At 45.8% G+C, this 27607-nt stretch overlaps 1 protein-coding gene across 1 annotated transcript in view; it reads left to right on the forward strand.

The window, feature by feature from the left end:
- Positions 1 to 9036: 9036 nt before the first annotated feature.
- Positions 9037 to 27607, forward strand: part of CACNA1I (calcium voltage-gated channel subunit alpha1 I) — a 148211-nt gene continuing 129640 nt past the window's right edge. The window contains exon 1 of the mRNA XM_052668646.1: positions 9037 to 9081. The gene's annotated coding sequence lies outside the window, so the exon portion shown is untranslated. The remainder of the gene's footprint in view (positions 9082 to 27607) is intronic.

Raw genomic sequence — 27607 nt, forward strand, 5'->3', positions numbered from 1 at the left:
CCCCCACCCCCTGGGTGCTGAGGTGCGTGTGTGTGTGAGTGTGTCTGTGTGCAAGGGGTGGGGGGGAATGCGGGGGGTGCCTTTTTATTTTTAATTTATTTTAATTTTTTTTTTTTTCCCCGGTGGGGAATTTTTCAAACCGTTTTTGTTAGTAATTTATTTTGCTTCTCCGCCTCGGACACTTCTCCCTTGGAGATTTCTTTTCCATGCAAAGGTAGGTGAGACGCATGCACACCTGGCTGACCCTGTGTCTGTCTCATTCCGCTTGTCTGTGCTTCCCTTCTGCTGGAAAACTTGCATCCACCACTGTACCTGCATCACCCCTCTGCTCTTTCCTACCTGTTTCCTCCCTGGCAGAAGTAAAGCTTGGGGTGGACATGTCTGTCATGTTAGCGATCCCGGCTTTCCGGAGAGGAAAGTTGTTTCCCTGTGCATATGTGTGCTGTGCCCATGTATGTGAGGCTGCCTCTGTTTACCCAACAAGTCTCGAGAATCGGTTCGGTGTGTGCTTTGGGCAGGGGGGGGTGGTGGAAGGGCGATGAATGCCAGTCCAGCAATCCACATCCACGGGTGATTGCAGGAGGGAATGTGTTCATCACACTTCTCTTGATACATGGCTATAAAAGGTACACAGAGTGTGAATAATCCCATGGATTTAGAACCGAGCCATGGCTAGTTTTTCTGCTGTTGTAATGGGGAAGGACAGTGAGGAAGGGGAAGGATTACAAAACCTCCTCCCTGGAGAGATAACAGTCTGAGACTTGGATATATATATAACTTTTCCTAAAAGCATCTTGCTGGTGAGGGGCTCCTTGGGTTTGGGATAATTTTTGCTTCTCTGCCAAGTGAGAGTTGGGTTTCATAAATTGCCTTTCCCTGTTTTGCCTGTGATTATTATTGCATTCCAATTGTGTGTACAACATCCAAAGTGTCTGAAAAGGGACAGGGAATAGCGTGTACTTTAATACAGCAAATGCATCATTTTCTGTACATCACTGTTGGCTGGAGTCGAGGGAAGTGGGGGGGCTGAGGAACGGAGAATTAAAAGGGAAGAGAACCAGAAATAATATCAGACATTGGTGACTGGCCATTATCTGGCATATTTTCTGCCAGTACTGGTGTTTGTCACACTCTTGATGGAGACCTTTTGCTTCTTGGTAACAGCGTCTGGCTGAAAAGTACCAGGGGCTTTGGAAACAACAGAGGGGAAAAAAAGAAAAGCAACATGCATAATTTTCCTGCAAATTGCTACAAAGAAAAATGATAAACCTCAAAAAGCAGAACTTGCTCTGCATTTTCTCCCTGCTAATAGGGAAGGAACATTGATCTGAGGGTTGCTCATGGTTCTGTGTCTCTGTTGCTCCGGTATGTTAATTGTCAGCTGTTTCTGTGTGCTGTGGCAGAGCACAGGTCTGACATTTGGGCTGTCGGTTAAGGGTTTGTGATCCTGGCAGGGGGAAGGGGTCTGCTGATCCTCAGCCGTTGATGCTTTCCCTCCAAGATGTGAACTTCTCTACTAGTGGGCAGGGCTGGATCTAGCCCCTCACTGAGGCTCCCTTTGGGGTTGGCAGGGAGAGCACCTCGGTGGGAGGCTGGCAGGAGCAGATCCCTGCAGATCCCAGTGGGAGGTCACCAGGCAGCAGTGGACATGTCTGGAGCGAGGCCAGCGCTGCCGCAGCCATCGAGGAGAAGCGTTGAGGGAGGGGGATGCTGATTCACCAGGAGCTCACTGCTTGCGTGGTTGTTTCTGGGTAGGCAGGGTGGCCTCAGCTGGAGGCTGCTCATGTGCACCACTAATGCTGGGCAAGCTTTTCGCTGTTCCCATTCTTGTCCCCTCCAAAGCAGTGCCTTCCCCTCTGGTCCAGCCCCAAGCATCCTCCAAGCACTACACCCATGCTGTGGCTGTGGCTATGGCCTCTCCTCTGGTCCCAGATCCTTCCATCCATTCACAAACTCCTTTCATACATAGCTGCATTCCTGCTGTCTGATGCAGGGTTGAAGAACACACGTATCCATGCCCAAAGCGACTCAGCTGTGTCCCACCCAAGGGGACATCCCAAACCAAGGGCGATTCAGCCTGACACGTTTCATCTGCGTAAAATCTTGCAATCCCAAGGTCTGCTGCAAAGAATGCGTGGTCAGCCTTTTTTTCTTTTCTGGGGAAAAGAAGTGTCGAGACCAATTTCTATTCATTTTCCTCAGAGGAAACAAGTATCTGCAGTTGGAAACTCATGGAACGCTCATGCAGTGTTAGGGCCCTTGCAGAGGGCCAGCTGCTGGTTTAAAGTCAATTTGATCTTTTATTAAATCCAAGACCTAATCCTGCAAATTCAATGGAGCAGGGGAACGGCTTCACTTGCACAGAGCTGCACTGAAACTGCCACGTCCACCAATGGGCTCAGAAACCAAGTGGTGCAGGTGGATGTGTGAGAGCAAATATTTCCCTCTCTTAGCTGTGTGGTTTTAATCTGTAAAATGGAATGACACAGGGGTGATTTTAAGATCATTTAAGGTCCACACAACCCCAACCTATTATTGGAAAGCAGAGATTTCTCCCCAGCCATGCAAAGGTGTGCAGTTGTTTATGATGACCTAATGGAGTCAACAGATTGGGTTTATTCATCTGTGTCCGAAATGCGTAGCTTGAAGCTGTTAGAAATCGTGTGGTGATTTGAAAAATGTCTTATGCTGATACCGAATTTATTTAAGCCCTCTAATCATAACTCAGGTTCCATAAATCAACCCACTAACTTGGTAATAAACTCCTTGCTTTCCCGTTACTCATCAGCCCACTGCGTTTGAAGCGCTGCAGTGTGCCCTGAAGAGCAATCAGCCCCGTGCATCAGGGACTAATAGTGATGAGGAGATCTCAGCAAATGCCTGAGTGCTTGCTTGTGATGAGGGATCCTACTGCTGGGGAGTCTGTCCCTTGGCCAGACAGGCTTGGTGGGTCAGAGCCAGCCTGTGGGCAAGCAGATGTGCTGATGGTGGGAGATAACTCCTCGCTGCTTTCCTGCAGCAGTGGGTTCCACAAGATCCCACTCCACCGTTCCCCAACATTGAAGCTTGACAGGGACAGCTAGTGAGTGACATTCCCACGTGAGACACTGGAGCTTGGCTTTGGGATGGGACGGAGAGGAGCTGCTGTGCTGCGGGAAGCTGGAGAAGGTGCAAATGCTGGGGATTTTGTAGCTGCGATGTGGATGTTGAGAGTATTTGCATGGTGAGATCATTGGGAGGGATAGGAGGTATTTTGTTTCTTTGAAGTGTCAGAGTTTGACTGTGGTTAGAAAAAAAATGTACAGGGAGCACAGGTGGCTTTAGTGGTGTTATGCATTTCTCAGGTATTGGGCAAACACACCTTGCTGACAGCCTCAATTATACTTCTTGCTAGCATGCAGCTTAGGAGTGGATTTACCTTCAGGCCTGACTGGCAGGGATGGATCAGACCTTCTGGAACTTCTACTGCAGTGTGTGCTGCCCAGCATCATCTCCAGCTTCATCACAATTGGACTAGATGATCTTAGTTGCCTTTCCCAACCTTAATGATTCTATGATCTCACCTCTCCTCCCAGCGCAGGGACTTGGGATGATGGTGATGCTCATTTTCCTTGAGTGTGTCTATTTTTTCGCTATTTTGCTTCCAGAGCTATTCTAGGTTTGCTAGAGAGGGTGAGAGGAGATGGGGGATGGGGCAATATTGTATGTTTATGGCCTTTTTTTAAACTGATTTTTCTTGCACCATTGTGCATTGTTGCCCATTGTGGTGAGGGGTTGGACTTAGACTTCAGGGATGAGGTATGGAAGTGGCTTGCATTGATATCTTTGTTGTTTTCAATGATTTCTATTCAAGCAGCCATCCATTTTTTTTTTTTTTTCCTGGTGGCAGTGGGGAGAGAAGAGGATTTTCTGGCTTATAACAATGAGTGGCAGAGCTGGTACACAAATTATGTGGGACGCAGGATGCCATTACAAAGTCCAGATCTACCTACTGTCTAGTGGCTAGGTCAGAAAAGGTTGTTTTATGAGAGACTGGAAGAGTGCTTCTTTAGCACTGGCTGCCATCTGTGCTCGCACCAGCCACAACTCTATTCCTCTTGTGTGAGGTTCTCCTTGGAACACAACTAGTTATTCATACACTTTACCTCTCCTGCAAGTGCTTTGTGTTTCAGCTCAAAGGCTGAGGATGTGAGGATGGCTCCAAGGACAACATAGCTGGGAGCCCACAGGAGTGCTTTTTAAAAAAAAATTTCCATCCTCATCAGGCCTGTCTTAGCTGGCATCTTCATTGCTGATATGAACAAGGGAGTAAATAACATGCTAATGACTTTCCCAGATGATGATGAAATGGGTTTGTACCTGCTGGTGAGGACACGGAAAAACAACAAGAAGGGAAGTAGCGAGGTCAGAAACACATGCAGAAAAAGATACAGTGACATTTGCCTTGGGAAAAACACAATCAAATGCATCTGATGGCAACACAGCTTGAAAGAGGTGGTTTGCAGGGCTAGCAATTGCAGAAAAGGGATGATGTGTGCAACTAGATCAAGGTATGACAGCAGATGTCACGTCAGATGTAGGCTTGCAGAATAATTGCAACCTACTGTAGGGAATCTACATTAGCAGCAGGCTGGATTCAATGATCTCCAGAGGTCCCTTCCAACCCTTACGTTTCTGTGATTCTGTGATTGGGACAGCAATGGAGACATCAGGTGGCAGCCCACCTCTGTGGCTGTTGAGGAGCTCACCCCTTGGTGCTTAGCATGTCATTATCAAAGAGCATACGGATGGCTGGGAGGCAATTTCCATTGAGGATCTGCACAGAATGGCTCTAGGGTTTGGGAGTTTAATTTATGAGTGAGGATTAAGGGCTAACGGTGTGCAGCTTGGCTTAAGTGAAAGAATATGATGGGAATCCACTCACGTGGAAAGAGCCAGCGTCCCAGGGGAGGCATTGCTGTGAGCAAGTTGGAAGGGAAAGAGCTTCCTCATGTATCTGCTAGACTGGAGGTTCTTCTCCAAAAGGACATTTTGGGAGTCTGTTTATTTGAGACTGTGCTAATTCTGTGCCTTGTTTTAATTCCATTTCACCAGCAATTCCTTGAGTGATCTCTGCAGTCTTGGCCAAGGCTTCTCAGCAGTTACCAGCAGATGCACACTTTGCTGTGCTGTGATGATAAGAATGGGTGGGAGAAGCCTTGAGATCTAGCCTCACTCTTCCAACGGCCATGGGGTGCTGCCCATGGTACAGGCTGTAGGTGATACGTCTCAGGGAGTGCACCCATTTCTTCTTGGTTTTCTGCTCAATTCTGCCACATTCTTCCTTTGCATGAGGAATTGCTGTGAAGATTGTGATGCAGCAGCTCTTCTTTCAAATCAGAGAGACGTCGGAAGGATATCATTAGCCATACGTGGGCTAACTGCTAGTAAGTCACTCAGTTCCTCAGTGGCATGCACACGGGTTTATCTTTATGTATGTACAGATACACAGATGGCTGTGCACTTAGAAGCACCCTCAAGCAAGGGGAACGTGTGGTGATCAGGGAGTGCCTGGGAGTGCCCCACTGCTTGGGTTTTCCCTCTGCCTCCTATGTCACAGTGTGAGAATCCTGCTTAATGTAGGAAACACACTGTGATCACAGCCTCAGGGCTGGTAGTCTCAAGAAGGAAAGGGGCAACTGTCATTTCAAGGCTGCATTTAGCATCTGGACTCCCAGAGAGATTCACCTGGCCCCATATCCATAGGGCCTCGTATGAGTCATGCTGAGTAGCATGGATTGAAGTGGATAACTGCCTGAGATGCAGCCATAGCTTGATCTGTGTGTGTGCTTGATCTATGATGGTTTGTCAGCCCATGTCAGCCCACCAGGCACCCCTCTTAGATATGAGTACAACTGCTATGGTGCCTTGGACAGATCTGCATCCAAAATCCCAGCTGCATCTGGCAACAGTGGGATAGAATAGTGATGTTTGTTAGGAAGCAAAGTAGGGAAGTGATAAAGGAGATGTTTCCCCCATCCCTTTGTTCAATTGTGTTATTAATCATGAAGCTTTGTATGTCACTTTTTGGAACTGTTGTGCCCTCGTCAGCATGGGTGCTCTGAATACTGTAATAAGTCATTTCTCCTGGCTGTCCCTGCTGACCTTTCTCCTCCATGTTAGTAGGAAAAAAAAAGCTGGGTTCAAACACATTGTGTTAATGACCTGCAATGGAGCTAGTTCAGAGAGCAGGTGATGGGGAGATGGTGGGAATAAGGAGTGGGAAAAGTGGTATGAGGAGTTGCATTAGTCCTTGGGGTTAAAATTCTGGTGAAAGTGAAAAAAGAGATGTTGGGTGATGGGAAAGATGTGCTCCTGATTTTGTCACAGGGAGAGAAAAAACTGTGTCCCCAAACCAGTCAGAAGACACAATGCGTGTTTCTTTCCAATAGCTGCAGGACTTTGGGGTAATGAATTCAAAGAGTCTCAGTGCTATCCCCTAAGGGACAGCATGTCTGCTTGCTAAACCTCTGCACTTGCTACTCTTTGTTCTGACAAATGCTAAGCTTCCAAGAACAAGCAAAGCTTTAGATCAAAGCACCTGTGGGAAGCCGGTGCCGAGGGAATAAGGTGGCAGAGCTTTCAAGATCTTAACCAAGGGTTAATAGGGGAGTGCAGCCCATGGTGGAAAGGTTGGTTGGATCCACGGACAGCACTGACACAAAAGGAAGCTCAGGCCAAAATATCAGGGATGCAGCATGGCAAGGCAGAGCAGCATCAGCAGAGATGCGTGGAGGCTCTGAGTTCCTGAGGTGAAAGGGGCCTGAGACAAGTGTCTGGCAGGAAAACTTATGAAGGCAGAGGGTGGTGAGATCAGCTTCGTACTGTGGGTGTTGGTGATGGACACAGCCTCTCCTGCTGCAGGTCAGCTCCTTCTGCCACATGTTGTCTCTAAGGGCTCTTGTGACCTGTGCTTGTAGCGTGGGTACTCCTTAAAAAGAGTCAAATGTAGAAAAAAACCATCAGGCCACCACTGGACAGTCCTTGGGTGAGCAGTCCCTGAGGTCATCACTAACACTTTTTCAATGGAGGCCCTGGAGTTTATTTAATTTCCCTCATTTTGACAAGCCACTTCTACTATGTTATTTAATAGAAAACATTTGGCTTTGTGTTTTCCCAGAACAAGGCTGCTGTTAAGAGCACCCAACCAGCAAAGCAACATTGTTTAGCACAGGCATGGTGCTATGCAGCATACAGGTGCCACTGAATGAGACCTGTTGTTTTGCTTTTCCTCTACCCACCTTCCTAGTTAGTCAGATGACTTTTGCAACCTACCTACCCATTGCTTCCACTGCTGTAGTATAGAAGAGATCCACAACCTCTAGTAAAGAGATTCATTGAATGCCCTCTTCTAGATTGCTTTATGTCCACCTCTTGGAATCATGGAATCATTAAGGTTGGAAACGACCACTGTGATCATCTATCGAACCATCAATGAGTGCTAGACTGTATGGTTTTGACAGACATTTCCCAATCTTGGTCTTAAGGGGTCTGTTTAACACAAGCTGTGGTGTGATGTCAGCCCGGTTTCCTCAGCTGAGAGGGCCATGTGAAGAGCTGCAAGGGCAGGCTGGCTGTGACGTGTCAGCATGTCCACACCTCTCCAAAGTGAGCAGACATCATCAGCTGAGAAGGTGCAGCACCGTGCTAGGGCATCTCAGCCACTGTGGGGAACATTTAGTTATGGAAAGGCCTAGACAGAAGGTAGAAAAAGGGCATGGCTTGCAGTGCTCTGGCTGCTGGTTTCTCATCTGGGTTTCTTTACTCTTTCTCCCTCCTCTCTAGGGGTTCTCACTTGCAGCGGACATGGCAGAGTGCATCCCCAAGCCTCCTTCCACCTGGCCCATGGGTCCACAGCCCCACAACACCTCTGCTGCCTGCTCACTAGAGCCTGTGAACATGGGGGTCTCAGAGCAGCAAATGCCACTGGAGCAGCCCCCATCTTCTCCAGAGCTGGGCGAAGATGAGGAAGTCACCTCCCCGCCAGATCCTGACGTTCCCTATCCTGACTTGGCCCCGGTCGTCTTCTTTTGCTTGAAGCAGACTACCAGCCCACGGAGCTGGTGCATCAAAATGGTGTGCAACCCATATCCTTTCTGAGCTGCCTCTTCTCCATCCTCACCTCCTGCCCCCTTCCTTCTCTCTCCTTGTCCCCTCAGGGTGCCTTCCAGGTAAGCAATGAACTTTCCTACGTATTTAATGAACCGCTTTGTTCCTTGCTCACTTCTAAAGGGAACCTCAGCTGTTGCAATGTGTGATCAAAAGAAGCTGCTTGTGAAAGAACTTCAGAGATCTGACAGCACAGATCATGGCAGAATGGATTGGAAAGAAGGAAGGATAGGGAGAAATATTGTAATAGTGCTTGTTCTTCTCCTTCCGTACTCCCTGGGACAGAGAGGGGAAGCTTTTGGCCCAGGAGCTTGGTTACCATGAGTGGACGAGATGTCTCCTGCTTCTGAGCACATAGGTTTAGTGAGAGCTACTAGGAAACCACCAGTCCTTGGTTGCAAAGTACCATGGTGATCAATGCTTCTTTCCTACAAGCAAATATCACTCATTTTGCCCAGGGAGGTGGTGGAGTCACCATCCCTGGAGGTGTTTGAAAAATCTGTGTAAGTGCCACTGAGGGACATGGTTTAATGAGCAATGTTGGTGGTAGGTGGACAGTTGGATTAGGTGACCTAGGAGATCTTTTCCAACCTTAATGGTTCTATGGTGAGCTCTCTCGGAGGCATCTTGCTGTGATTTATGTCCAAAAAATACATTACAGGTGCTCTGGTGAGCCTCATATATTCTCTGGGATGCAAGCAAATCCTTTCCATGCAAGGGAGGCCACCAGTCATACACATATGTCCCCATTCACAATTAATGCAAGGAGGATCCTACAGTGCAGTCACACAAACAACTACCACCTGCATGGCTAATTAGCACCAAGGTTAATAGTAATGCTATGTAAAGCAGGCAGAGGGCAGTTGTTGCTTTTTGGATTGTGAGATCCTTCAAGGTAGGAGGAAATGGAGGGTTTGATGAATCGTCAAAGAGGTTGGTTTGAAATTTTGTATAAACATCTTTCTGGTCATAAATCTCATGCAGTGGTGCTTTCTCCCTCGGAATTTTTTAGCTCCTAGTTAGGTGGCTGTTATCTAAATGGATGATTTTTGTGTTTTTGATGTGTTGGCTTCTAACTAAATCTCAGTGGCTGCACAGCAGAGGCTTGGAAAATATCGCCAAGAGACTTTTCAGCTTCAGAATTGAAAACCCAAGTGAAGTCTGGAGGTGCTGTTAGCAGTAGCAGGTGACCTTAGATGCAGATGAATCTGGAGTTTTGTTTCAATTTCAAATGTAGCATTTGAGTTTCAGATCTGAGCTCTTAAAGTTCAGAAGCTCTTGGAAAGGTTTGGCATTCTCAAGCACTAGTTATGGCTGAGAGTTTGTTGGAGATTCAGGGCTTCTGCTTTCCCTTCTATTGGTTGCTTCTTAAAATTTTGGAACTTCATACTGAATTATGCATTGCTTTTCAATCACTGCATGGCTGTTCTAGCTATATGTCCTAGGAATCTCTTCCCAACATGTTGTGGGCTGAGAGCAATGCACGATAGATTTGTGTCTATGAAAAGACTGCATTTAGAAGATGTGAGAAAAGCAACAGGCCAGATTTGGGATCCAGATTTACTCCCGAATGGAGGAAGGAGGCTACTAGGATACCACATCCATGTTTCTGGCTTAACTCGGTCAAAACAATTCCTGCACGGTACAGAGTTTGAGAACCTGTAATTGTGTTCTTCAAGGAGTTTGGTGCTGTATGCTCATGCTTGTGTTTAAGCATACATATATGGCATGGACTACAGAGGAATTTTTCAAAGTAGAGGCTACAGAATGCCCTCTGTGACAATCTGTGGCACATGTGAAGGGCAATGATGGGGCTGCTGGAAGCCTGTTTAAAGAGTTGTTTCAGAGCTGTGATTTCAGCTCAGCTGTGTGTAGTTTGCTTACTTGAAAAGCAGAGTCTGAGGAGGGAGGATTCTGCTCTTCTGGTTTTTTCCTCTTTTAGTCCTTTTTTGGAATAAATCATGTAGCAAGTAGTTGCTTTTTTTTTTTTTAAATGAGAGAATTTTGCTACAGCCTTAAGGTTGCTTACAGGTCATTGCATATTTCTGGCATCACATATGTTTTTGACAGCATCATAGAAGTTGTGTGATTCTATGCCCTGGCTGCAAAGTGCTCACTGTGGTCTTTTCTCCGTAAGGAAATGAGCTCATCTGTAAGGGGTGTTTCTATGAAAGTCAACTTGTGTCTTCTAAGAATTTGCTTGCTTGATTTTTGCATTCTGAAGCTTTTTCATCTTTTTATATTGGGCTATCAACTTCCAGGGCTTTTGTGCCAAGCCAGGAGAAAGCTGAGTCAACACCACAGGGCAACATCTGGCCTCTCCTGAAGATTCAGCAAAAAAGGGAGGTATTAATTAAAAGCCTCTTAATCTTCTCATTGACTTTCTACTAGGGCAGAGCTTCACAATCATTATATTTGGAAGTGCTGTCAATGAGACTTAAAATGGAAGCTCTAATCATTAAGGACTATGTAGTAATTTTTGTAAGCACAAGGTCATTAACCACCAAATTTCCATTTAGGTAATTGCATTCCACCTATTTAAACCCCCCTCCCCTGAAGATTATTTTTTCTTCCATGAGCAGTCCTGCAATTTTATGTGCTATTAAACAACTGCCATAGTCCTTTGCTGCAGTGCAGTAAGAGGAGAGGAAAAAAAGAACAAACTTATGTCTGTGTTTTAAAGTCATTTCTAGATGCATATTAGCACACAGATATGTGATGCTGTTTGTTTTTCAAAACAAAGCAAATGAATTGGAAAAATCCAACGAGAACTGTGAGTGCAACTCAGTGTTAAGACTTTGTTCCAGGTAGAATTTGCGGTGCTTTTCCCCCTATGGAATATTGACTGGGGTGGTTTTAAGGATGGGCTGAATGACTGCTTGAATTGCTGGAATGGATGATCTTTGAGGTGTTTTCCAACCTTGGTGATTGTGTGAAAGCGGGTTACTTTGGTTAATCTCTATTTCTCTTTTGATGACAAGACACAAGGCTGGCTGCTCAGAATTGCAGGTGATGGGACTGCTGCAGCCGAAATGCGAACACAGTCAATATTTGAGATAGGACTATGAGAGAGGCTGTAAGATTTTTTCCTTATATAAAACCTGAATTCCATGTCAAATAAGATTTCAGGCTGAGCTTGAAGCGGAAATAGGGTGGAAAGTATGAAATGTGTTTCCAAAACAACTGTGTAGCGTTCATCTTATGAATTCATAAAATCTTGGGAACTAAATAAAGGCTATGCCACATGGTGCCTTGCACAAAGTGCCCGATGCAGACATCAGGCATCCCTCAGTCTTCTCATAATTTGCAATGTGCATCTCTGCTAGTCTCCTTGGGGTTCCAGGAAGGCTGCTTGCTTCACTCATTTTAGGGTCAAATGCAATAGATTTGGTTTATCCTCTGAGACTTTCCTTAAAAAGCTCTTTGCAGGGGTCTAGACCTCCCTTTGCTGTCCTATCTATAATATTGATGTGACAGCAAGAGTGAGAATGAAGTCTGCCATTTAAAAAATTGATGTACACACTTAATTTTTAGTACTGCTGGCTGTTTTATGGCGTATAAGTCAGGACAGCTACTCAAAACTGGTAGGAATGCTTATGTGGGCAACCCTGTATCTTGTTAAAGATTTCCCAAATAGGGATTTTGCTGCCTTATGTCTCTAAATTTCCCATTGCTAAGCTTCAGGCTGCCCAGGATGTAGTGGAGTCACCGTCCCTGGAGGTGTTCCTGAACTGTGTGGATGTGGCACTGAGGGACGTGGTCAGTGGGCATGGTGGGGATGGGCTGATGATTAGACCGGATGGTCTTAGAGATCTTTTCCGACCTTAACGATTCTGTGGTTCTGGAGCTATCTTTCCTATAAACTGTCGAGGCACTTTTCAGCTTGGGCTGTGTGTGAAGTGCACAAAGAAACAGGACCAGCTTTGGGCACACTGATGGGAGAGCCAGGGAAGCCCAGAGGTCTGCTCCCCACCTCCTCCCTGCCTGGTGCCACAGGCATCGCTTCACACTCGGTTTGCTCATGTGGAAACAGTTGTAGGTTGCAATAGCCGTGCTTCCTGCAGGCACTGCCCAGTGGGAACAGAGTGGAGAATCAAGTGCTGGAGGAGGAGGGAGAGCGCGGTGTGTGTGGATCAGCAGTTGGTACTTCTCTCTGTGACGCTGAGCTGTGGTTCATGAGGATGTGGTGATGCATGCTGCTGAGGGGCCGACAAATCTTTTGCTTGTTAATAAGCTTTTGGTGTCCGGTTGTGTTATATATTACAGTTTGGGCCATTTGTTTTGTGCGAGTGAAATTCCATCTGCAGTTTCTGAAGTGCGTTGTACTTGGTTTTGCCTGAAGCAAGGGCTTATTTTTGCTTTGTGTGCTGTTAAACCCCTGCCTGCAGTCCTTGTGACAACTGGATGTAATTAATTAATAAGCTGTCTGCTTATTAATTAATAAATTTATTGCAATGTTTTAAATATTTGCTGTCTTACAGCCTGAGCTTCTGCACTCTTCTGATTGTTTATTTACTTTTTATGTATCTACTTTTATTATTTATAGACATGTATCATATATATGCACTTAACTATAACTATATCCAATTAAAAATACGCTTTAATTGCTTCTATTTTCCTATCTGCACATGCACAAAAGAAAGGTTCCTACCACTCTAGTAGGTAGAGAAAAACTTGAAACTGTAACCGGAAGGTATTATAATACATCAGAAATAGAGTGGCTTATGAATTTTAAGCAGTATTCATCATTCTTGAGGATGGGAGGGATCGTGGCTTTTCATTCTCGGGGTCAGCAGTGTCAGCATTTCTGTGCATAGCTGGAAGCACTAAAACGTCTGTTATTCCTGCTTCTCCATTTCAGACAGATCTCTCCTGCTTCTCCTTGCAAACTGAGCTCACCAAGCAGGTGAAGAGCCTGGCACTCATTTGAGATCTTGGGTAGATATGTGTTTGTTTTAGGTCAGCAGGAAGGTGCTGCTCTGCCCTTAGGCATGGATTGATTTATGTGGGTTACACTGCTCTGTTCAGACCTTCGTTCAGCCAACAGTCATATCTGTCTGTATACCAGGGAAGCAACAAGCACAAGGTGGTTTTCTGTTTAAAAGATTGTGTAACCTCGACACATTGCAATGTTCTGAACCAATGCTACAGCTGCTCCTGTTGTTTGGGAAACTGAGCTGATCAGAACTCTGTAGAGGATGCGGTTTGGGTGGCATCAGTGCTCTCCTGGGAGTTCACTGAATGCATTCCGAACTTTAAGAGAGGACAAACCTGCCTCATTGTCAGAGTTTTCTGCCGCACTGTCAAGCTCAGTTCTGGGGGGAATTAAGCTTACTGTTAGTGACTAAAGGTAACTTTTAATAAATAGGTTGCCTATTAACTTCATTAACAACAGAAGGCAATGCATGTGGTGGACCAACACAGCCATCATCTCCTAAGGAAATATCATGGTTGGCCTCTTCTCCCAGGTAACAGCAATAGGATGAGAGATAATGGCCTCAAGCTGCACCAGGGAAGGCTCAGGTTGGACATCAGGAGAGATTTATTTCCTGTAAGAGCAGTGCTGCAGTGGCACAGGCTGCCCATGGAGGTGGTGCAGTCACCATCCCTGGAGGTGTTCCAGAGCCGTGTGGATGTGGCACTGAGGACATGGTTGTGGGCATGGTGGTGTTGGCTGACGGTTGGACCAGGTGATCTTAGAGGTCTTTGCCAACCTCAGTGGTTGTATATTCTAATCCATACTCAGCTACTCTCTTCCCCTTATGCTGTCATGTGCTTTAAAGCAGTCGTTTCATACACTTGTGAACTTCCCTGTTAATTCTCCACTTGTGAAGGTAGCTGGTGTTCGTGTCATCTAACTCCACCTATCTGAAAGCCTCACATCCAGGCTTTTGTTATTAGATGGACTGCCATCTATAGAGGAAAATTATACAAGCTTAACTTAACTCTTCAGAGGGTGAAGTTGCTCTCCAGAGTTGTTTGTTTTTTTTTTTTTTTTTTTTTTTTTTCCTAGTTAAAGAGTTTCTGGATAGCAGGTTGCAGAGTTGGCTGGCTGGCATCCTGGGCTGTCTTTGGGGCTAATGCACAGCTCCTTCCAGATTCTATGAAGGTGAGGCAAAGGAGAGTGCAGGCAGCAGGCTTATTTCTGGGAATAGTGTGGGTTAGTATTTCCATAATGAAATATTGGGTGCTCTCCAGGCTTACTTTATAGTGGCAGTGGGGAGATGCATTATCTGCCTGGACTCTGGATTGGAAAGCGATTCTGTGATAAATTTCAGGTTATCTCCTGAGATAGAAACCCCAATGCCCAGCTGCAGTTTGTGGGCAAAAGGCATGATAGTGGCTTAGGACCCCCCAACAATAGCTGGAAAGGAATCTGCCTCTGCAAAGCTAGTGTCAGAGGAGCACCATTAGCGTGGGTCATTTGATATGCACGTTTGCAATGGGAAGTTTAGAGGGATCATTTGCCCAGTCAGACACGGTGTAAATTGAATTTAAACTCCTGCATTGTCATTAGTGGCCCACAAGGGATGGATGTATTTGAAGGGGATTTGAATGCTTATGATCTGTGAGAAATTGACTGGGTTGCACATATGTGAGATGTACGCAGTTCCAGGCAAATGGGCAGATGTGAAGGCATGAGGTCTAAATTTGGCTGGCTTGCAAGCTGACCCTGTATGTCTAAGCAAGAATGCTGAGACAGGATATCTCACTGCCTCCTGTCCCTTTATCTTATTCCCTGGAGGCTCTTACAATGAGACGTCAAAGACCATGGATTGGAAGTGAAACAGAGCAACAGGACAAACTAAACCAGAGCTCTGACTGAAGCTTTAATGTCCTCGTAGGATGGAAAAAGTCTGAATGCATCTCTGCTGTTTTGATGCAAATTCCTGTGCCTTTTCCTCTTTACTGGAGATTAGATTCCCAGTGCTTGGTGGAAGTGCTGACAGCAAAATATTGAGGAGAGATTGCTTTAGAAGAGAAGTGATTTTTGCTATGTGTCTATTCTACTTCTGTGTTTCCCCAACAAGTGCCAAAAGCAATAAAAGGCCAACTAATGCAGCATGCTCTGGTGCTTCAGAAAAGTGGTGCCAGGACTTACTGCAGTAGGTTTTAACAAGGTGGTTGCTGGGCTTGTGGTCAGTGTACATGGACAGTGTGGGGAAGCAGGTAGGAGGGGATGGAAGTCTAATTCTTGTCTAGTGCAAATTGGTGTTATAGAATCATAGAATATCCCAAACTTCAAGGGACCCACGAAGATAGAGTCTAATGCCCGTTACTCTGCTATGCCTAATAGAAACAAACATATTTACACCAGCTGTTGCTCGTCAGGGTACCTTGGAAGGATTGGTTTTGTTGCACTGCACACTGATACCCAGTGCAGATGGCATGGTTGGTGCCAGCCTGGGAGGGAATGTAGTTGTAGTGGAAGAAAGGAGTGATGCTCTTTGCTGAGTGTGGGGATGGTAGCAGCACCTGCTGCTGACTACCTCTCCTTCCCTTTCAAAATGTGCTGCTGAAACAGAACACTGAAAACCCTTCTGGAGATTATTATGTGGATTCACTGGAATATATCCTGCCTTGGAGATAAAAAGCATTTACTCACTGAGAAATGGTCAATTTGCCTTTTTCAACCACTGAACACTGCAGCAGGGTGAGGGAGCTGGATGTGGCTCTTGGTGTAATGCAAAGGGCAATAAAAACACTCATTTTGAGTTTAAGACCTATAAAATATTCTGACCAGACGTCTAATTGCATGTTCCGCCATAACAATTCAAATTAAATAATACAATTAACAGCTAACAAATTGTCCAGCTGCCAATCTGAAGACTTGATGCTGTTCCCACCCTGGATGATGAGAAAGGGCCTGCAATTAGTTGAATTTGCTGTGCATCCTGAATGTAATGCTTGGCTGGAATTACTTTAGGTGTGGAATAGTTAAGAGCATCAGCCCTTCTGCAGCAAATGCCTACATCTGCATCTGGGATAGTTAAGAGGGAAGACTGCATGAAAAACTTGGCCTGGTTCAGGTCTGGAGAGAACACAAGCAAAGTCTGCCAAACATTCAGCCTTTGTTTGGCAGAGGGAAGACCTTTACAGCCCTAGAGAGAAAGCTCTTTGGTAGATGGAAATGTAGGGCCTCCAGCTGCAAGTGTGAGGCCTGACATAGGATGGACCATATCTACTTCATCAACTCAGGCTTACAAAAGAAGAGATGAAATGTGATGATGAAAATGTGAGACCCAAAGTGATGGGGGAGTAGTAAATGGAAGTTGTCTAAGTTGGGAACAACTACTTTGGCACCGTGCTGCAAATCCCTGCTGAGCTTGGCAGGCATCCCTACACATCTGTTATCAAAGGCAGCCGATAGATCTGAGAGAGCCAATGTGAGCACTGGGTGATCTTTATTGATTGCCATCATGGATAGGTGAGGCTGAGCATGGAGGTGGTTGTAACCCCCCAGCTGGCAGGTCTGTGTGGAAGCGGGGTGTGCTGGGGGCTGGAGCCTGATTGTGGCGTTTTGGCTGCTTTCCCCTTCCCAGCCCTATCTGCAAGGTCAGCAGATGGGGATGGAGAGATGCCCATCCCTCTTCCCTCTCCCCCCAGCTCTCTCATCTGTGCTGATCAGGAGTGGGAAGAGGCTCCCTTGGGGTGGAGGATGCACAGAGCTGTAATGTGGGTGACCATCTGTCCCCTGGGACAGTGGTGCCATTTGCACTTATGTGCTGTGGCTCATCCAGGAAGAAAGAGAAATCTGTCGTTGCTCATGATATAAAGCCACATTCTTTACTTATCCTTTCTTTAGTCTTCTTTCTCCTGGTTTCCTCCTGTCATTGCCTACTGTTCAGGAGTCTATAAAAGCTTGCTGTGCCTGTTGCTCCCACTTCTCGAGTGTGACTCGGAGATGCTGTGTCCCTGCAACTCCTCCGGCAGCCCCTCCTGTCAATAGCTGCCCTGTCTCTCCCCTCTCCTTTCTCCATCTGTGTCAGTCTGTCATTTTTTCCCTTTCCTTTTTTCCCTTCATTCACTGTCATTCTCGGCATTTGTTGCTAGCAGTCTCTCTCCATTGACTGCTGATGTCCTTGAATTGGCTCTTTCCATCCAGCCTGGCTAAGAAGGGCACTCTCAGAAAGGTGGTGGTCACTGAAGTGGTGGTGGCCCAAGCTTGGTGGCTGTATGGTGGTGGAGTCTTGGTGGAGCTTGGCTGAGACTTGCTGGAACATCTGTCCCCAGCTCCTACTGAACCCCGCTCCCTGGGGCCCAGCTGTCATGTGCAGATGCAGACAGATGTATGATCAGCATGCTTGCCATGAGCCACGTGGCTGTGGTGTCCTGGCTTTGTGCCCTGGCCTGGGAGCTGGGCAAGGTGTTCAAGGCTTTGTATATGCAAGTTGAGCCAACCCTGTTGTCTCAGAATTGCACATAATCACAGAATGGCCAAGGTTGGAAGGGACCTCAAGGATCATGAATCTCCAACCCCCTGCCACATGCAGGGCCACCAACCTCCCCATTTCATACTAGACCAGGCTGCCCAGAGCCCCATCCAATCTGGCCTTGAACACCTCCAAGGATGGGGCATCCACAACCTCTCTGGGCAGCCTGTTCCAGCACCTCGCCATTCTCTCTGTAAAGAATTTCCCCCTGATATCCAGCCTAAATCTCCCTCAACTTCAAACCATTTCCCCCTGTCCTGCTGTTATCTACCCTTTCAAAGAGTTGATTCCCCTCCTGTTTGTAGGCTCCCTTTAGGTACTGAAAGGCTGCCACGAGGTCACCCTGCAGCCTTCTTTTCTCTAGGCTGAAGAAGCCCAGCCTTGTTCCTGACCCCCAAACCATTGTGGGAGCTGTTTCAGCTTTACTTTAATAACTCAGTTTTGTTTACTGCTGCCTCCCAGAAGAGCATAAATACTGAAATACCACAAGGGCTTCCAGATTGCTTGTAGTTTGAACTAACTGAATGTCTTGAGAGGCAGACTGAACCAAATGCACCTCTTGTGTGATTTCAGCTCTTAAAGAGTCACGGTTGAAAAGGGCTAGCATCAGTACAAATTAATCCAAAAGAAAGCTGCTGAATCCAGTGCTTGTAATGCTAGCTATGAGATTTGTCTCAACAGACAAGGAAAAGTAAAGAATGGGAAGAAAACAATAAAATATTGACCTTTCTATTGTGACAGGCAGCTCATAACGAACAGCAGCTGTTCTGTTTCATGGCACGGAAGAGGCAGCAGTTCAGTATTTGAGGGTGGAGGAGTATTTTCTTCCATGCAGAGGTGGATAGTCTATGAAGTTAGAGATCCAAAATGTTTGCCTTCCATGCTCTGCTTGTTGTTTGGCAGCACACTAAAACACCATGAAAATGTGCTTGGCAAATCTGCATGCCCCATCATTTATACACTCCAAGGGAATGCTCGCCATGTTTACCTATACCTTGCGTCCTGTTTCTCAGCCAAAACCTCAGCACTCAAGTGCAGCAATAAGTCCCCATAAGAATACAAGGTCTTCACTTTCTATAAAATGTTCTATCAGCTTGCTAGCAAGCATTGCTGGAAAACATTGTTATTAATAATTAAGTTAAACCATGTTCAAACAAAATATGCTTTGTGATGTATTACAATCTTTGTTTCTATTCACGCATATTTATTGCCTTATGATGTAATTTTTACATTGAGTCTGTCCCCTGGTTTTGTGGATGGACCTGGCAGGCTCTGCTCTGTGCATGCGTGAGTTTCAGGCCAGGCCTTGAAAGTGTTTGTGTCACAAGTGAATTACATTAAAAAAGGCACGCTCAGAGAAGTGCAGCAGTAATAATACATTGCCTTAGTGGTGCTGCCTGATGCTCAGTGCCGCTGGCCAACTCTGATATTTCTTAATGAAAGATGTTTTTTTTTTTTCTTTCCTTGTAGCACTTGTTTTTGCTTTCTTTTTTTCTTTCCCTGTGGCTCCTTTGATTCATCTCAATTTTGCAAGATCATTCCCTGCTTTGGAGTTTGCACTTTTCCCCATAGTATAGCCCACTGCCTCTCTGCTGGCAACAGCTGTTGTCTTCTTATCTGGAACTCTCTTTGGATATAACATTTTAGTGACTAGAGGCTAGTGACTTTAGTAACTAGACTGTAGTTCACTTCCTTAGCCTGTCATACTACTGCTTCCTAGTTTCTCTTACAGATGGACCCTGTTGTCTTCCCTTGCGTGGAGGACATCTTGACAATATAGTTTCATCCTTGCTGGGTGCACAGGAGTGTTTTCTCCCCTTGTCTTCTGTCCAGTGGGATTTCTGAAGTCATATGATACATGCAAGGGATGTGTGCCCATACCAACATAACCAAAGACATGAAAGACTCCTGTTTTTTTTGTTGTCACATGAGGTGGCAACACAGTTTTCTAAAGATGCTTGACTTTTCCCTGTTAAAGAGGGAAAAGTTACTCCGTTACTTAAAGAAATTCTAGTTTGAGATATGGGAGATGGGGTATTGGAATGGGGAGCCAAGAAGCAATGAGAATAGTAAGCTCAGAGAATCAGGGAGCCAAGGTAGAAGGACTGTGTGTAGGGGAAATGGCAACAGAGGGAAGGAACTGGTGATGGGACTGGGCAAGGCTGATAAAGGGGTGAATAACTGGGAAGAGTGTATATGGGTGGGAAGAAACTGTCTGTGAAAATAAAGGCTGGGGCAATGGGCATGAGTAGAGATTGCCTAAATCTTGACTGAATGCCATCCCTTCCTGTGGATGCAGGGATCCTGTGGCAAAACCATGTCAATATGCAATAAAAGACTGAGGGTTAAATAAATAAGACCTAATAAAACACCAAAAACAAACAAACAAAAAACCCTGCAACAAAACAAGCCTCAGTAATTCTTCTGCAGGGGCAAAAATATTGCTATTTAAAAACTGCTGAAATTGGTTTTTCCACTGGGAAAAAAAAAAAAATAGCCATGCCAGCTATGAAAGTTTCAGCTCAAGCTGCCAATCAGGAAAAGCTTTAAGTGCCTGGGGAGGTTCAAGTTGAATATTAGGAAAGATTTATTCTCCATAAGAGCAGTGCTGCAGTGGCACAGGCTGCTCAGGGAGGTGGTGCAGTCACCGTCCCTGGAGGTGTTCCAGAGCCGTGTGGATGTGGCACTGAGGGACGTGGGCAGTGGGCATGGTGGGGATGGGCTGTTGGACCAGGTGGTCTTAGAGGTCTTTTCCAACCTTAATGAGTCTATGGTTCTGTAAGAGTGACTGCTTGAAGTAGAAAGAGCTTAGAGTGGGATTAATTAATATTAGTGTTATCAATGTAGCTACGTACAACCTTCTGCCATGTAGCTTAGCTCTAACTGAAGAAGCCTTGTCTTTCCCTTACAATACAATAATTAACTATTAAAGTAGGTGCTTAAAACAACAACAACAAAACTCAACGCACGCTCTATCTTTGAGAACAATGACCCAGGACTTTTCTAAGCAGAATTAATTGCATCACTCTACAGTGTGTTTGAGATGCTGTTATTTCTTTAACATGCATTTATAGCATATTGTGATATCTCACACATCCTTTAAATATCCAATAGCTTTTTAACTTAAAAAAAAAAAAAAAAGAAATCTATTTCACACTTAGTGGAATGCCTGTAACACATTTTTCTGGAATGTGTGGCAGATGTCTGGAGGAACTGTGTTTTCTCCCATATGGGGTTATTTTACTGAAAAATGAAATAGGATTGGCACTTCATTTGAATTCCCTGAGCTGTCACACCACGGATTCTCTATCTGGGTGTGAGACGTGAATTGAGATCATAGGTAGACCACAGAAGGCAAAATGTGTTCCCTTCACCATGGGAAGTTCTCCTTCACCCAGAGAAACGTGCTCCTAGGTTCACCTCATCTTTCTTCAAGCACTATAAGGGGAATAGAACAGACTGGGAAGGCCTGCATGGAGATATCCCCTCCATTAGACTGTTCTGCATGATCTAGAGCTTCAGAAGTAGTGCTGTGTACTGGGACCTTCCTTCTTGAGGAGTAGGAAGATGGCAGCTTTGAAGTTTCTCTGTCCTTATATAAATATAAGGAGGAGAATCCTTATTTAAGTGGTCCAAGCTGTTGAGGTGAGAACCAAGCCAACACTTCAGGGTTAGGTACTGCTGAATTTGACTCCTGGATGCAGTCATAAATTGTTATTGTTGTGGCTGTGTCAGGCCATAACTGTATGCAATTGCGTATGGCTTAGAGGCAGATCCAGGTATCGCTGTTCATTAGCTGTACTTTGCTCACCTTTGGTGGGTGTTTGTGTTGACACCTCTTCCTCTCTGCCATGTTTGAATGTGGATTTTTGTCCCCCTGTCCTTGCACTGTGGTAAGTCCTGTCCCTGTGTGTCTTTTCCTCTGTTCCCTATGGACACCCTGGTCTTGTATTAGATATGGACGTTAGTGGCCCCCCTTGTGGCAGGGGGTTGGAGCTTCATGATCCTTAAGTTCCCTTCCAACCCAAATCATTCTGTGATTCTATGACACAGATTGAACACCACACTTGGGACAACCCCCTCTGAACCTAGGACTTGTGTCAACATCTTCCCTTGGAGATAAATGGAGTGGAGATGAATACCACGTGCCTCTGGAGGAGGCAAATGCATGTGCTTTCTCACTGTGGGACAGTTGAGCTCTTTGTCCTGCCTCTCTCCTTGTGTTCAGCTTGAGCTGAGTTTCTGGAAAGTAGAAGTCCCAAGGCTTATTTTGCTGCTGTAGCAGTATGTGCGTGTGAGATGTTTCTGAGCAGTGCTTCCAAGGGACGGAAGAGCATAGCTCCATGCAATGCTGTCAGCAAGGCCTGTATATCACTTGAATTTAGAGTGTATACCATGGGGCTGCTACGCAAGGGTGAAGAAGTTGTGGCCAAACGACGGGGGGCCTTTCACATAGGATAGAGCATGTCTGTGGTCCCATCAGAGGGAAGCAGAGGTGTGTTAAGTGGGGCAGCTCTAGCAGGAGAGAAGTGATTATCTCCTTCCCAGGCCCTTTGATTTCTTTGGGTGCTTGAATATAATTAGGCAGGTTAGTGTCATGCACTTGAGGCTTTGTCTTGTACCTGTGGCATTACAGACTCTTGTGTGCGCTTGGAGGACTTCCTTAGCTGTGGCACCTCTCAACTGGACATAGGATTATTCCTTTCTGAAGCACTTAGCTGCAGGCTTGCATTTGGCAATGATACGGAGGCCTTAAATGCACCATCAAGTACAGTTATGTCTCAGTCTTCTCCCCCTGTACACTACACATGCACACACTGAGATGCGAGCGGGGGTTAACTAACGGGAGATGCAGTGATCAGATGGTCAGAGTGCCCTGATAATTGAACAGAAGAATGTGTGAAATACCACAGTAATGTGTATATATTGCTTGTATGTATTAGCCCTTTGCACTGGTGATACATTCAGAATAAATGTATTTGAATAATGATGCTAACTACTATACAATAAATCTAAATGAACTCTTTATCACTGTAATTTATGGGCATCTATATAAATTGAAGGAGTACTCACCATTCTCCTCTTGCTGTCCCTGAAAGTTACAAGAGAATTAGAAGACATTTGCATTGATGAAGCTTAGGTAAATATTTAACCTACTGGCAAGTTTCTCTCTAATTATCACTAAGAGAGACTCACTGTGCCTTCCCTTGTGTATCAGGCTTGGTGATGTCAGGGGATATAGAGAAAAGAAGGGGGAGAGATTTCCACTACTGCTTAAATTCCTGAGTTATCTCAGTTTTTTTTGTCTGGAAGTTGATAATTTAAACCTGCTTGAGGTGCAGGGGGAAAGTGTGGAGCTACGATGGGAATAGGTCATGGTGGAGGAAGTTTGATGGAGTATGTCATGGTGGAGGACATGCAGTGGTGTGATGAGTTTTGGGCCACCTGAAAGACACCGATGGGGGTGAAAGTGACCAAAATGCATCAGATGGTTAAAAACAGTGGGATCCCAAGTGTTTCTCAGGTGGGAGTCCAGTTCAGATCACCAGTGCAAGGAGCTGTGTTTTGATGGCTGCAGTGTAGCCCTCCCAGTCCTTCCTCAGCACCATGCTGTGGTGTGGTGCATTCAGGCAGCCAGTGAGAGATGCAAAATGTGGTTTGTTTGAAAACTAAGCTACAAGGATTGGGGTTTATACCCGGAGAGTGCTCAGTTGGCCAGTGGTGAGGAGACCCTGCTTTGGCAGAGGTAGGAGTGGGGCTGTGCAAGGTGGGCTGAGCCTCCTTACAAGATATGGAACTCAAGGCAGGTGAGTGCTCAAACAGCATGGATAATAAATTGACACAGCTCCATTAACTTCCAGAGAGTTCTGCTTGTTAACCCCATCTCAGAGACTCTAGAGTTTCTCAAACTGTAGTATAAATCTTACAAAAGGGAATGAACTCTTTCTTGCGTGACTTAGGGACAGTAAGGGACAGTCTTGGTGCTGTTTTCATGCGCTTGTTTGAACCAGGCATTTACTGAAATACAATGAAATCTGAGCTGGAAAGCTGGATTTGAGATTCAGCTCTGCTTGGTTTGTGCTTTATTCACATCAATTTCCTTTCCTCAAAACGCTCCTCTCTCTCACCCTGTCCCCCAGCCAGGGAAGCAGCTGTTGAGCTGCCATTTCTCTGCTTTTATGATGCCCAGGGGGAGGAGGAGACAAAGCAGAACATCTCCTCCTGCCTTCTCCTCTGATTGTGAGTGGGGAGCTGAGTTCCCAGCTGAGCCTGTGCTATGCTTTCTGTGACATGGTGAGACATTGCTCTGGGGATGCTCTGGTAGTGGGACTTGCTGGAGGACAAGGGGAAGGTACAACAGAAAAGGTGACAGCAAGCCCAAGAGTTGTGGAAGTTTTGCTTCGGGTATTTTGCTGGTCCTCTGTGTATCTGTCCATGTAGGGGAGAATTACTGGGCAGGACCTCGTGGTGAAGCCAGGAGAGTTGGAGCATGGAGAAGGCACAAGAGAGGGGACCTGGGGAATAGGACAGAGCAGTGTACTGAGGAGATGTGTGTCTAAACCTGATGTGTTTCCATGGATTGTGGCTGGCAGTGAAAATCCCTTGTTGAGTTTTCAATCCCATTTGGAAGAAGAAGAGTTGTGAGGGAATTCAAAGCAGAGTGAAGCTACACCATTTCCTGATGTAGTTGTACCCCTGGCCCCTGCACCTTCCCCTGCCTGGATGTTTCTATGACTTTTCTGAGTAAAACAACCTCTCTTGTGCTTGAGCTCCAACTCTGGCCCTGGCTCAGCTCCTCAGCTGGGTGAGCCATGCTCTGTCCCATTGCAGAGTGCTGGGGACGAGCTCTATGAGATTTGACTGGCATCCTCACCTCTAGTCCCTCAGCATCTTGCTCATGCTGCTGCTCCGACTGGGGCCCAATGTGTCCCTACTGCATGTCTTTTTTTTGTCGCTGATGGCTGCTGCACGTACAGGAGTCTATACAGCCAAAGTGCCCCTTACTCATCTGTGCCTACAACCACCCCAATTCTCCATTTGAAAATTGCTTCATTTGTTCAGTCTCATGTTTTAGTGGGGAAGCAGTTGAGACTCAGCATTACCTGAGCATCTAACAGAGGAATAATCTGTAAGGAAGGACTGAAGGTGGTTCTGGATCACATCTGGGGATGGTGACTCCACCACCTTCCTGGGCAGCCTGTGCCACTGCAGCACCACTCCTGAGAATTTTCTCCTACCATCCAACCTGAACCTCCCCTGGTGAAGCTTAAAGGCATTACTTCTTGTCCTATTGCTCTTACATGGGAGAAGAGGCCAAACCTGATCTCCTTGGAGAACCTGACACCCTCCTGTCTCAGGCTGCCCTCATTTGTCCCCTATATCTGTAGGTTCCCTGTGCAACTTTGCCAATGGGTTTCTCTCCTGCACATCAGGCTGCTGAGCTCCTTGTGCCCATACTTGATTACTGAGGGATTTAATGGGTGTCTGAAGTGTGGATTATTAATACTGACCTCAGGCAATGGCTCATTAAGAATGAAAATAAAACATAAAATGAATCAAAAAGGAGACGAAGAGGCTGAAGTTTAGAAAGGAACTGGGAGGAAGTGTGAGAGCAAGGATGAAGAAATTGAGTTTGAGAGTTGATTACTCTGGAAGCAGAGTGGAAAAGAAGACAAAATAGGAGGCTTAATAGGGCAGGAGAGCCAAGTGAAGGGAAGTGGACTGAGGGAAAAGAGAGCCCAGGCAGGCTTCCAAGGGCCTTTAGCCTGCTGAGATTTTTGGCAGGGGAAACAGATGGAGAGAGAAACTGTGAGTCTGGAGGCTGCATGAAATATTTAAGATGCTCCATAGAACTAGCTTCTTGGTAGTGGTGAGATTCTGGGCAGGAGGAAGACAAGAAAAGGTTTGGCTGATAATGGGAAGACTGCAAATATTCTGCCAACATGCAGCTCTGCTTTAGATCTTTCCTCTTGCCTCTTATTTAATCTTCTTTGGAGGCGACATATTTTTTCCTTACATCAGACATGAGGAAAATTTTTGGACACTGAAGATTTATTTTGCTTCTCCTTCATTCTTCCCCTTCTTTCCCTTTTCCCCATCCCCTAAACTGAATGCATTTCTCAGACCATCGTTAATAACATCAATGTGAAGTCTTGCTCCCTCCTTCCTACTGCTGAAGTAGGATATGCCTCTATCCTCTTTGGGCAATAAACCCCCCCCCCCCCCTTCTCCCTTCCATGTAATACAGCAAGGGATGCAAAACTGGGAGTTACCTCCTCCAACCCCTTCCTTCCACCCACTGAAGCCTGGAGCTCATTTGTGGTGATCACAGAACTACAGAGAGGTTTGGGTTGGAAGGAACCCTTTGGGTCCATGCGATCCAACCCCTACTTAAGCAAGAACACGCAGAGTGGTGTGCTCAGGAACACACCCAAGTGGCTTCTGAAGATCTTTGAGGAGACTCCGCAGCCTCTCTTGGCAACCTGTGTCAGTACTACAGCACCATAACAGTGAAGATGCTGGAGGAAAATCTGGTTATGAAAATATTCACAATGAACTTTTTGTTGACTTGGAGGCAAAGCTATGGAAGAAGCGGAGGTCATGGAGTCAGGGGGATCCAAGCAATGGCAGAGGCCATTTTCTCTGCTCAGCTCTACAAGAGGATGAGCGTGCTAGCTACAAGTACCATTGCTGCTTTTAAAATAGACAGCTATTCAGGTTTAATTCTGAATCTTTCAGCTCTGGAGGTTCCATTTAGAGGTAACTTACTGCACCTGGCTTTCTGTAATCTTCCTGTGCATGTTGCATCCTACCCACCAATTTGCTGCCTTCCACCTTCATATGAACCACACTTGACTTCTTCTAAGAGGGTGGAACTGTTTTTCCTACTGATTCACTTAAGTTCTGCAGGTGTCAGGTCAGCAAGTGCATGTTCACCCTTTTATTGGTGGCAGGGAGGATCTGAAGTACGCTTGGCATGGTTCACAAAGCAAAAGAGTCTGGATTGTCAATCTTGAGCTTTTGTGATTGCTCTGCCTGGCATCACAAACATCACAAGACACAGTTGAGTAGACAAATATTACTGTATTAAAGGCAAAATGTACTATAGGTCCTTTCAACAGAAGAACAGAATGACACTAGCATGAGTTTAATAAAGGTTAAGGAGTGAGCAAAAAGTAAATGCTATCTTAGATGACAAAATAGCAGGTTTTAATGAACTCACACCCTTCCCTAGGAGTAATGGCTTCCAATAAGCTTGAGCTGGTTTTCCACTCTTTGATAATCACAGCCAGAAAACATTCAGATTTTTTTTTTTTTCCCAGGGGATTTTGTAACAGGATCCAAGGTACTGAAATATCTGGTTAAGGCATTTGATAAAACATCCACGGTGCAAGACAGCAGCACCTCGTTCAATTTCTTCTGAAGGTGAGACATTGCAAGAGCAGTATGGCAGCTCACATAGCTCATTTCTGAGTGGATTACATATGGGAAGCCTTCATGTTGATGCAGTCTCAATTATACTGTATCAAGGTTGGTATCAGTATTGCTTTAGCTTTCCTCTAGTGTCATATTCTCTTTGGCTGCTCCCATTTGCCTCTCATTAGGAGGAACTCAGGAAGGGGGAGTGAATACACACCACCTGATTTGGCTTAGGGTGCTGGTGAGCTGACAGCTGCTGGTGGCTGGAGGAGTGCCTAAGGGAAGCACTGTGCCTTCTCATCTCATTTGTTCACACTTCCCTGGGCAGCCATGTTAATGCTTGGGCTGGGCAGCCCCAGTGTCTCATCAAACAGCAAGAGATGCCCATTTGTTTGACTTACACTCTTCTGACTGCTCCCTGACTTGTGTAGGTTTTTTGGGAGTCTGTTAACACTCATTTCCTTCAGTAAACATCATCTGCTTAATTTTCTCCATCACTTTTCCACTCTTTCACTTTCATGCTGTTTGCCCTTCTTAGTGTTCCCAGTAGAGGGGACAACAGATCTCCAGCTCTGGAAAGAGCAGAAACTGCTCCGGTCTGCTCA

Source organism: Tympanuchus pallidicinctus, unplaced genomic scaffold, assembly GCF_026119805.1.
Source record: "Tympanuchus pallidicinctus isolate F22 unplaced genomic scaffold, pur_lepc_1.0 scaffold8, whole genome shotgun sequence".
Taxonomy (NCBI): Eukaryota; Metazoa; Chordata; class Aves; order Galliformes; family Phasianidae; genus Tympanuchus; species Tympanuchus pallidicinctus.